Source organism: Dromaius novaehollandiae, chromosome 1 (genome assembly GCF_036370855.1).
Source record: "Dromaius novaehollandiae isolate bDroNov1 chromosome 1, bDroNov1.hap1, whole genome shotgun sequence".
NCBI lineage: Eukaryota > Metazoa > Chordata > Aves > Casuariiformes > Dromaiidae > Dromaius > Dromaius novaehollandiae.
This window is the reverse complement of record NC_088098.1, coordinates 44,564,489-44,576,935: the sequence shown is the minus strand read 5'-3', so window position 1 is coordinate 44,576,935 and position 12,447 is coordinate 44,564,489. Positions and strand designations below refer to the sequence as shown.

General features: G+C 38.8%; 1 long non-coding RNA gene across 1 annotated transcript; it reads right to left on the bottom strand.

The window, feature by feature from the left end:
• Positions 1-985: 985 nt before the first annotated feature.
• On the bottom strand, positions 986-8,569 carry LOC135328491 (uncharacterized). The gene is made up of 3 exons (XR_010389420.1): positions 8,457-8,569; positions 6,614-6,823; positions 986-1,311 (listed from the first exon to the last, which is right to left on the bottom strand). It is a non-coding gene; the product is annotated as an uncharacterized LOC135328491 (long non-coding RNA).
• Between the last annotated feature and the right edge of the window lie 3,878 nt (positions 8,570-12,447).

The following is a 12,447-nucleotide window of genomic DNA, read 5'->3' as shown; positions in this document are numbered from 1 at the left end:
TTTGCACGGCAGTCCCAATTCAACAGGAGCACGGCCTTGCTCCCAGTGTGGTGAGCAGGAGGTTTGAGAAGGGCTTCGACTTCTGATTTCCTCCTTTCTGGGCAGCTGGTTTAATGATTAAGCTATTAACCAAAAGGAGGACTCTTCCTCATTCCCCTTCTGCATCGGGATGGGAAGGCAGGTTTCTGGTTCCCGAGCAGATGAAGGCAGCTGCTCCGCAATGCGCAGCGCCTTGCAGCGCCCTGCCGAGGCTTCCCGGCAGCCACCTACGTGCAGAGGCAGGAGGCCCTCAGCACCCTGAATCTTGCTGTATAGAGCCCTATAAACCTTTCAACCCACCTGCCTCTCTTGGTGGTTGAACTGACCCCCTAAATTAACCTGTATTTGGGGGGCACTGTAGCTCCTAAGAGGAAAAAACAGTTCCGAATATTTGTAGCCAGAGCAGGCAGAGGCATATTAAAAATAATAAGAATAATAATTTTTGAAGAAACTATATGGATAAGTGACAACACAGAAAGTCAGCCTGACTGAAATGCAGCCCAAGATTGTTTTCAAATTTTGTGATGGTTTTGTAAATGCTACATCTAAATATCATGCGTGCAGCTTAAAAGTAAATTGCAAAATTTGACCTTTCTGCACTTTAGAAAATAAGACTGAGAAACTGTAGATCAATGAAAAGCTAGACAAACTTCACAAAAACTACAGTTTTCTAAATTCTATTAGCTCTATCTAGCTCTGGAGATAGTGACAGTAAACAACCCATGAATATAAGAAAGCAATATCAAAAAAACAATGAAAGTCATGTCATACAGCAACTCTGCACTAAAGAGACCAGGTTTTGGAGGGTTTGGGTCATTTCTTTTTTAGATGCATCTAGTTTTCTGAATGAGGTAATTAAATAATATTTATTTCCAGGTCCCGGAATTCTGTAACTTCTTTGGAAGGGTAAAATAGGCATAAAAGAAGGAAAGAAAGTAGCAATGGATTAATTCACATCAGCTATTTAATTAGAAGAAATTCTTGCATGATGTAAGCCACAGAATTTCATCCAAAGTTTCCTGAATTTAATCTGCCAGTTTATGAAGGACGTTGTTCATTGTAAAAAGGCATCTAATCTGAACACAAAGACAAATGAAAGCAAATTTACTATGCAGAACATTATTAATTATCACTACTTAAAAAAATGAATCTCAGTTCCACTTCAAGATTTTCTGACTTCAGTTTCTTCTCGTGCAGTTCTACATAATGATAACAGTGCTCAAATAAGGACAGAGTTCAACTGCAGGAGATGGAAGCAGCCATCAGGTGATTCTGGCAAATAAATAGAGAATTTGAGATATCAGAACATGTCGTCTACTTGATAAGATGTTGCTTATTCTTGGAAACTGAGAAATATGTTTGAGGAGGGAGCAGCAAAAACAAGAAAACACAGGCTTTACTTTAAAGAGCACAGGCTATCCCGTATAACAATTTAACACCTAATCAGATCACCACCTTTTTCCTGGCCTTAAACGTTTCTCTGCTTTAACAGTAAGATATTTAACTTGCTTTTAAAGCTACCAAATATGTTTCTGAACAGAACTTCATCTATGACTGATTCTTCATGAATTATTTCCAGTCCTGTTACAAGTCATATTCTTTCTGTTTCAACATATGTTTTGGAACTTAGCACTTCTGGAAATCAACCAAAGCTATGGTTCTAGTAAAAAAAATAACTGCAGAAAAGTCTCTAGAGGTTACAAGCACTACAGTTTCCCACCGTTTATTACAATGCCTCTGCCTGAGGTTGCTGCTCTCAGAGCAGAGCTAGCAGAACAGCTCCGGTGAGTATTCCTCATCCATTTCAGTGCAAAATCAACCAGACCAGCTTTGAACACTTTAGAAAATTTTGTTATTTATTAAATGAAGTTCAGGTAGGTGATACAGCACTACAAGGGATGAGGACCTCTCTCACCATACGTTCTGCCCTCTCAGGAGTGAAGTAGGCAACCTCAAGCAACGGGCTGTCGATGGACACCTGAATATGTGAAAAAGCACATAATAGCCTGTGGCAATCATCTGACCACAGTCTGTTATTAAGACCAGACAAGCAAATGCGCCAACAGGGAGAGCTGGCAGATCACCTACCCAAAGAGCAAGTACATTGACTGAGACAACACAAAAGCTGATACTTAGTCATACCATATGGTCTCCAGAAACATCAAAGCATAAGCTGCAGTTCTGAAGTTATTCCCTAGAAACTAGATTTATGATAACTGCTAGGATAGAACCCTCCCTTCTTGCCTAATTTCCAGTTATTTCAAGCACTATTTGTTTTTCTGTAATTACAGGCATTCTTTTCTTAATGACAGCCAAGACCTTAGAACACCAGTGGGGCAAATATAACCAAATTCACTGGCTGCTGCAGCTGGAAACAGATATGGAAGAGAGGTTTTGAAGTTTTTTCCTAAGAAGTTGCTCCTCTGCCTGAAAAAAGTTGGAGTCAGTTGGTTTATTTGCTGCAAAACTGCTGTACCGCATTTACTGACCACTGTAACCCTGAGGACACAGCCTCAAGTTTTTTGCCCTAGGAAAACAATGTTATGTTTTATCATGCTATTGGGAGTATTTACTTTACCGTATACTAAACTGTTTAGTATCTGCACAAATTTCCCATTAAGAGTTCAACCAAACATAGTATCTACTTTGTTTATTCCAAGGAATATTGTATTCTGCTTTTTCTTTTTTAAGTTTGAAACCTCACGATCTTTTGCAATCTTTTTCTCTTAAATGTAAGCCATGAGACTTCTGCTTGTTTATCTCCATATTTGACCCTTTCTGCACACCTCTAGGAATAATAAACCAGAATGTTTTTTTCAAATAGAAGCTTTACAAAGATACTTAAGAGTTTTCAGCCAAAACTGTTAACTAGTTTTTGGAAGGACCTGGTTTTTAATGTTATGTGGATCGAATTCAGGTTTAACATGCTAAAAATGAGTCTAAATAAACCTCTTTATATTAAGTAGGTAGTATAGCAAAGATAAAAAAGACGAATAAAATTAGTTGTAATAAAAGATGGACATTTCAGCTTGTGAGGGATCACCTGTTTTCTTCTGTCAAATTATAACTGTCTGTAGCATCTCCTCTCCCATGTCTCTAGAAGTACTATCTGAAATATTTTATAGGAAATTTCTACTAGTTTGAAAGGCTTTAAAATTACACAGTTTCTTATTTTAGTATCTTAGAAAAAAAACAAGCTAGAAAAATAGTCCATCCTTCTGCCCAGCACAAAGTCAGTTGTGTCTTCATCGGTGCTGAAGTAAGTTTTTTTAAATCTGTTAGTAACACAGATCCCATGGTCTCCCTATATCTATTCCAGTGAATATCTATCTTTAGTCTTAAAAACCTGTCCTTTAATGTCTTACTTAGAGCTCCCTTACTGCATTGTGTTACTTATTTTCCTGAAAAAGTCCTGAACAGACTATTCCCTTCCTTTCTACAGAAGCCTCCTACATCCTTGAAAACTATGAGCATACCTCTTTTCAGTCTTTTCTAGACTAAGCAACCCTACTTCCTCCAATCTTTCTCCACAGACCATGCTTACAGCAAGGTCCACTTGCCGCTATCCTCTGGACTCGCCAGCGTATTCACATGCATCTAAAGGAGTAGTCTATAAATGAGCAGTACATGCTCAGAGTGGCTGCTATTTGAAATAGGATGGACTTCTTACTTCTCCTGACAATCAATATGCATTGAGCATTATATCAAACTCCCCCAAAGATTTCGCTTTTCTCCAATACAACACAGAGATGAGTAAGCTCTCATCTTATGTTGCTTATGCACTTTCGGGGCAAGAGTTCTTTCTGTGCACTGTATCATCTGTGGAAATACACAGCAGTAGATGCTCCTGTTTATTTTTATGGTTTAAAGTACTATTATCCAAAATACCGAAATAACTGTCCTAGAGCTAGTAGTGATCCAGAAGAAAACAAGCTGAGATCTTTGCAAATGAGAAAATCCTGAAACTAAGTCAACAAGCAAGTGCAGCATGCAGCAGCTACCATCAATAAAATTATGTTATATATTGAGAGGCTCTCTGCTTTGAGTGCATTTTGACAAAATTATACACAGCCATTTGAGATTTTTTTCCAGCTGGGAAGACACTGTGACCATCAGCAGCCATTCTGCAGCTTCACCAAACACTGACTATCTGATGTGCTACTGAGTTTTTTTGTTGAGAACCCATCACACATATTGAACAAAAATGTTCACAGCACTTCTTCCTTCTTAGATTTTTCTGAAAAGTAGTAATTGTGTCTGACTTCTAAACCCTAGGTAGCTTTTTAAATAGTGCAGCATTTTCCTTAAGATGGAAATTTCAACTTTGCCTCTGAAGGAATATAAAAGCTTACCTCTCTGGAGTTGTTCCAGATTAGCTATTCCTGATAAAATCCAGGAGTGGACCTTCTTTATCTGAAATAATATCATCTACTTCCAAATTTGTTAACTCATTTTGAAAAGGAATTAAGTTCATTTGGTACCAACAGTCTCATTTTCAATTCAGATGTCCAACATTATGTACAAATTAACTGCATAATCAAGTTAATGAGGAATAATTTCCTGCTTTAATTTAAACCTTGCTTGTGCAGAAGTTAATTTCCCTAGATAAACAGGTCACCACCAGCCCAACTGTACTTCTGGTGCAATGTGAATGCTGGCATTGGAAAAGTGTCAAAACCCACTGGTCAAATGGGTTCCACAAAGCTGAAAAATGTACGCTGTCTAAGAAATAATTATTCACTCAGCTTTTTAGTATATTTACATAATTTGAAGGTATTACCAGAGTTTCTCAAAATATTAGTAGTTATTATGACATCATCTTCAATAAATGCACATTATATGTTATATATATAATTATAAAATATAATATATAATATATAATATATAATATATAAAAATATATTTATTATAATTACATGTATAATTATATATATGTTATAATTATGTCTCTAAATATCTGTTCATTTAAGTAAAAATGCTATTAAATTTTGGTCTCCAGTCATTAGAGTTACTTTAAGTCATCAAATTTACATTTTAGGGTAAAAACCAAAGATCTCCCTGAGTCATCTTTGAATGAGCTGAGTAAGCATTTCAGCAGTAGAGAACTGCAATGAAATCTTTGTTTTTAGATATACTCAAAGGCTTTACACTGAGTTTCTCTTGTGTTTAGACCAAGATTGATTTGATACCAGTGATAGCATCGGATTCAAACACAATTTGGAACAGTAGCCTATTCAAGCTATGTTAGAACTATCTTTAAAGATAGAGCTTATATTACTAATAGTTGCATATGTTAAGGATTGCTTTTCAAAGAAAATCTCTCTAGTCAATCTCTATCACCAGCCAAAAGCACAAGAGAACCTCCTTTTGAGCAGCATTTAAATCACATCTAAGTATCATCGTGTATTTGAACGATCTTCTTTTCCCAGAAAACCACTTAAGTTTGGGGGGGGATATAAGCTTTCAGACTGATTATTTTGTATTTGCTTATCTGCTTGCAAGTCTGAAACACTGGTTCTGTCACCACCCCACGCTGGTTCAAGACAGGGGCAGGAGCAGTGTGGCAATAGCAGATGTGGCAGACAGGCAGGTGACCTCAGTAGCCATATGAAGTTTTTCACTGCCAGCCATATGGGCTAGACACCGCACTTCTCCTCGAAAGGGTGAGCAGAAATGTTTTCCAAGCCTGGGCATGAAGCAGATCTGTGGTTTCCGCGCTCCTATTACTTCTCTGCAAGAGTTTATATCACCTCTTCTTCCCATAGGGCCGTGTATGGTAGGAAAGGCCAAGAAACAAACAAGCAGATCAGACGAAGGGAACTAGTAAAGCACAGGTCCACACCTTCACTGTGAAGACCTAACTGTGCTGGACCTGTGTAACAGCATCCCCACTGACATTGTATTAGCCCATGTGCAGGAGCGGGCATCACCAGAGGAATATTTTCTCCTTCCCACCACTGCGTTCAATGGAGCTTTCTCTGAACTCAGTTGCAGCCTGCTCTCTCGCTTTGCTTTTCCTCTCTCACCTAGCAAGGAGCTGCTATCTGTAGCGGTGACATGAGAACAATACTTTATGTAAATAACCCTCAGTTGGAGGTACTCATTAATGCAGACAGTTCTGAAGGCAAATGAGACAGTATTTGGCAGCAAAAAACTTTAGTCTCTTAGGACTGCAGTCTGATTCAGTGCACACCTTACTGACTTCTTTATTTTTTTACTTTTTTTCCTGGGGGAAAAAAATCAAGCTCCCATGATTTTTGGAAAGCTGTTGTTAGCTCCTGTACAATAGAGCAGATACAGGGCAAGCAAATGCAGGGTTGATATACAACACAGGAAGGAGGGAGGTGCTTATTAGTGTCCATCATTAATCTGCAGTCTGTGAGCTGCTAACCTGTGCTGAAATCAAACTTAAGCTTAAAGCTATACCCACATAGTGCATAACTCCCTGTGTTCAAAATTCAGAACGTGTTAGTTAAGTGCCAGCTTGCCCTTTGCAAGTGGCCTGCTCCTCTCCTCCTCCCTCAGCACGCATGCGCCCAGTCACACAAGCACAGCAGAGCGCCCTGGAACTTACCTCCTCTGAACATGCACAGTGCCATGAGACATTCTTGTGCAGATGCCAGCTTGCAATGGCTGGACACCACAGGCCGCTCTCAGCTGAAGGAGAGAAAAAGCAGAGCTGAGTGTCTCATGGACGGGGTTTTCAGGAACAAGTTCTCCATTGTTGGCAGATCCACTGCAGAATGGTTGGTGGATGTGGGTTATTTTGCTTTTGATTTTTTTCCTGTAGCACATTAGGAAAGCAGAAAGAGAAAGTATTGGCAGGGATGCAAGTGAACACCTATTTTCTCAGGCATGTGTTACTACATGTTAAAAAAAAAAAAAGAAAGTAGAGCCAGCAGCCCACCCATAAACGGTGCAGTTCAGCCACCAAAGCAGGACAAGTGACAAGTATATGCCCCCTTCTCCAGGCTTAAATCACAGCATCAGAAGCAAAACCACCGGATCAGGACATTAGGTTGGCAAGAATGCTGGGAGGTCGTCCAGTCCCACCTCAGCCAGCGTTTAGCAGCTTTAATGTCAAAGTTAGATCCTTCAAAGAAGGTTAGAATATTTTTTGGTGTGGAAAGTGACAGTGTTAGGATTAACATCTGAGTTATACGGCCAGGATAAGGAGAAAGCACCTCTATGTGATGGAAAGAAGATCAAATGAAAAACACAATGCAGTAAGGCATTTGGAAATGGAATAAGGTGTAGGAAAAATATAAGAGAGCAATGCTCACGCTTTTTGAATGGTACAATACCCACATTCTGTCATTTCTTCAGAACCTGTTGCTCCCTGCCCCTTACTTTGTGGTCTTGTACCCTTCATTAAATGTAGGGTATTGAAATACAGTCAGCAATTATATTCTACCAGTTAAATAGGAATTATGTTGGAATATCATGCACTATATAAATACCATGGCTTCACCTTTCAGAAGAATGGCTGGAAGGCTCAGAGCCAATACACAGTCTGTTCTACCCTGAGGTCAGTTTTCTGTGGGGTTTTTATTTTTGCATAGGCACTGAGACATAAAAAAGCTTTTTATGATTTACTGAGGAGACTGAAAAACAAAGGTTCTTAAATCTTTTAATAGGGTCACTTAACGTGGCTTTGTGGCAAAGTGTTTTGCTGCTTTTATGACCAGTGAGTGGACATGCCGTGATTCAGAACCCTGAGCCTGGAGAACCTGTCGGTTTTTCCAGATATTACATTAATTTTCTCAGAGCACAAGCATTCTTTTGTGATCCATTTCAGTGTAGAAAGCATAGAAAAGGTTAACCTTTCTTCTTTCCAAGAAAAATATATGTTCTGCCTCATTTAAAACTACTCAGATATTATTCATGCAATATTTGAGTTTAATTCCTGTGGAGCTGGGTTTCCATTCCTCTTAGTGACTGAACAATGAAAAAAGAATACATGACAATTGAAAGCAAATTGTGTGATAGGAGAGATGGAAGAAAAAGGAGAAGCTAAGTGAAATAACTTATTGATTCCAAGTAGCAAGATGGACTCAAACTGTATGAGCTCACTGATCTTTAATGAAAGAAAAAAAAAAGAGAGAGAGAGAAAATGCACATCTTATATACTGTAATTTTCGTAGAATAAACATCAGATATTTTCATAGAATAAACATCAGATAATGATCTTTTATATAACAGCAATTCCATATATTCCATATAGTTGTGATTCTCCTGCCTCCTCAGTGGAAACTATTGGAGGATATTCTGGAAGAGAGTGTCTATATAGAAAGCCACTCTACAACTCTAGGACAGCTACCATGGTAGCCCATACCAAAATGTATGTTCTGATCTGTTTTCCTACGCTAGCAAGATTCAGAAGAGCATTTCTAAATCTACATTATTTTGCAACATACCTCTTTGCAGAAGGGATCAAACAGCTACAAAAGGACATGAGTCTTTAGCCAAGATGAACGAGTCATACAGCCAGTGAGTTTCCCAGGCACATATCACCAGGCTCAACAAAAGGCCAGCTAAGAACTTTTGATAGTAAAACCACAGCTAATTTTGAAGGAAATACCAAAGTACTGAGATATTAGACACTAATGTTCAGATGAATATTTTCATAAGTCTCTATCTAGTTTGGTATTCCATCATGACTGCACAGTTAGCCCAGAATAAAATAAGCTGCAGACAAAAGGGGCTACTGTTCAAGGACATAATCTTGAAGTTTCCCTAAATCTAATTTATAAGGAAGTGTAGGGTTGAGAATATCAGCACCAGCTGCAGGTTTTGGAGATGGTGAGTTAAAGCATGACTTTAGAAAGAGGAAGAAAAGAAGCCAGAGCTTTTTCTGCAAGGAGGTCTCAGGTGGCATACCTGAGGATTTCTGAGCAAGAAAACATGCTTGCTTGCTGGTTTTTATTTCTCTGGTCCAGTGAGAAAGACACTGTGAATATTATACTGTGAATAAAGATTTTACTAAAACCATAGCTGTTTCATGTAATCATTTCTTCATCCTAATTGAAAGAAAGTGGCAGAGCCCAAATTTGGGCTTTAATAATGTAAACATATATAAAGACCACTAGCTAGTTGTGAGGAATGGAATTTCAGTAACATTTTCAGGTACAATGTTATCTCACAAAAGATTTAATTAACCTGTTCTTCTTTGTACTGAAGTGATCTAGAAGCACCTATGTAGATACAGCATCTCTATAGATACAGACACAGTAAATGACCATATCTGGGTTAAAGGGTGAGAAATTCCTCACATCCCAACTGCCAAACTTGACTGCAAGAACACATTGGAGATTTCTTTAGATGTCCAAAGCTACACTCAATTACCGAGCATCATAAACACCCAGTGAAAACCACAAATACTGTTCCTCTCAATACCTTCTAAAAGCACACAAGGCAGGGATTAGAGATTTTGAGTACTTTAACTCCCTTTATTCATATTTCAATTTATTTGTAATTATGTAAGTTAGATGTCACTTAAGGGCTGGCACTTTTGGGGCTAGGAATCACTGAATTTTTGTTTAAATAAAAAATATGTATACATCACCTATTGCTAGAAGTCACAACAAGCACTGAAGTAGGGCAGATAGGACAAACGCTGGAAAGACAGTATATTTCCAGGTGAGACAGGTTGTATACATCCCTGCTTGGTTCAAAAAAATACGCCAGGACTCCACAAGCTGGCAACACATTTAGTGAAATAACACTCTGGATCTCTATATTAAGACAAAAGCAAGGCCTTTTTGTAATCCTGTCCTAGTTCCCACTTTCGCTAAGCTTACAGGACCATAACTATATTTCAGGGCAGCTGACACTTTGCAGACTTCAATCCATTCGGCCGATCTCCAAGATCTGACTTATCCCAGGGAAATTTGGGAGGAAATGAATCCTCCCCATGGGAAACAGGTCAGAGGAGTGGGGGGAAGAGAGCACACACAGCTTCTGGCCTGGCGGGGACACGAGCACAAGCAATAAAAAAATAGTCTCTGAAAGTTTCTGGCAGGTTTTCGCCAACCATCCTCTGCCCTGTCCCAGCCAGCTGCTGAGCCAGCCCTTCCCCCTTACCATTTCTTCACGTTCCCTGTACAGCTCTGCTCCTCCCTGTACCCTGCTCTCCTTAATTCTTCACCCCCGCTAAGCTGCTGCATGTCTCTGCTATATTCATCCATGCAACCCTTTCCAGCACCCTGAAAATGGCCAGGCGGACCTAGCAAGCCCTAGTAGCAGCAGCAGACCAATGCGAGGAGGAGCCAGGGAAGAGGGCCAGCAAGGCACGAGCCAACCTCCCTGATGGCAGGTCGTGATGTCCTCTCAGCTGGTTGTGGAGGTACTGCTTCACCCTGAGAGGATGCAGGCAGTGGGAAGGCAGCATCAGGTCTTGGAGAGCAGGTGTTTGCCCCTCTTTCTAATACCACAAGAGTTGTGTAACGTCAACAGGTCAAGCAGGAAAAAAGAAAAGTAGAGGAAAAAGATATATAGCAAACTATGTGGGAAAGGAAGGCTTGGATCCACTGATTGGGACAGTGACACTCAGCTTTCTGTTCACAAACAAAACAAAACTTTTTTGCAACAAAACTTTATTGGATTAGGACAAGGTGCTAATGTGAATGATGACAGCTATTTGTAGAATAAGAACATTCACATATGGAGTTATTCAGTTATTTATATTGCTGTATATAAATGTTAAATCTCTACCCTCCCAGCGGAGAGATAATACAAAATAAATTTTAGAAAAACATGATGAAAGGCAATTAAAAAGAACACTATAGTAGTATTTATTCTTTAAAAGTGTTTGTGTCAAAAATTGATTTCACACTTTTTATGATTCTCACTGATAACATTTTTTCATATCTGAGATTGACAGTGTTCCTGTCATCTCTATTTCCTCCCTACTATTGCCCCAGGAAACTTGCTTTTTCTCTCCTGACAAACTTTAGCTCTTAGACCCTTGGGACCAATGGATTCTAATTACGACAAAAGATTCTCCATCTATTTTCATCCTTTTATTTTTGGTTTGCTCTTGAAAAACACACATCAGATCTGCTTCCTTCCATATGAAACATTTCTGGAACATTGTGAGGAAGAGCCAACAGTAGCCACTTCAGATATATTTAGTTTGTTAACTCTTTCTCCTCTCGCTCAGCTCAAGGATTAGATATGTCAACATGGTAAATGCATTTTCCTTTAGAAAAAGGATTGCATTTTTCCAGTGTTCATAATCTGACCCTTTTTAAATTAACAAGTTTATTCTATGAATACATAATGCATTAATCTGATAACTACAGATAGATTATATAAATATTTAATTCAGTAGGCAAGGAAGCCCACAAAAGAGTAAGGAATTACTACTAAACTGTTCCCACTCCCCCATCCCAGCCTCACCTCAAAAAGGTCGTTAGGAACTTCTATTGAATGAATGAAGCTGTATAAACTTAGATGAGAATATGGGCAGACTAAAAATAACTGGATAGTTTTTGAATATAAGTAATGTTTCCATTCAAGCATTGCTTCTTGCTAACAAGCTAGATCATCACAACTTCATCAGAAAGAATGCAAGGATTGTGTTGAAGCTCTTAGTTTGCACAGAATCATATCTAATTAAAAAAAAAATCTCCACATCACATTAATCAAAGATGACCCTTACCCTCTTTCGCTAAATGAAACTTGGCATTGAAACACACAGAAGCAGCATTTTCCAAAGATAGGAACTCAGCCTATCAAGTTAGCAGTGTTTCAGTCATGGCTTGAATAATTCTAAATTTGAAACGTAAAATGTGCTTCCCATTAAAGTATATTGGCTATTAATTTGAGGACGCCAAATAGAAATAATTTGCTCACAATCTTAGGAGAACTGATAACTCCTGTCAGGTGTTCGCATGCACATGGAGTTAAATCTAAGAAATAGACATGCAAAAGAACTTTTATAAGATTAAATTTCACATCAGTGGTATTGCAAATGAGGGAGAAAAAAAAAGAGAGAAGAAACAGGCTGGCCCAGATCCATTTCATTAATGCCTGGGGATGGGAGTGTTAAATGTAATTATTCACCTTAGCCTATGGGATGTGTTTCACAGAACCGAATTTTTTCTCTTGTGCCTGTGTTTAGTTCAATCAGATTTAACTTTCATTCCTCTCTCTGTCTGTCTCTGTGTGGGGGCAAACGATTCATCAAATTTGTAGGAAAATATATTTTTCTTTGGAGAATTTTCTGCTTTGCCTGAACTGATCCAGCACATACTTATTACTTTGTACAGAGCTTTGTGCTTTCTGGAAGTTAGGTTGCAGCAGCTGGCTTTCATGACCTGTAACTTTGCCATTTTGAGCTATGCTACATGGTGCACGTAGTCCCAAAGCATATTGTCCTACACCCCAAGCTGCCCACAAAAAGGT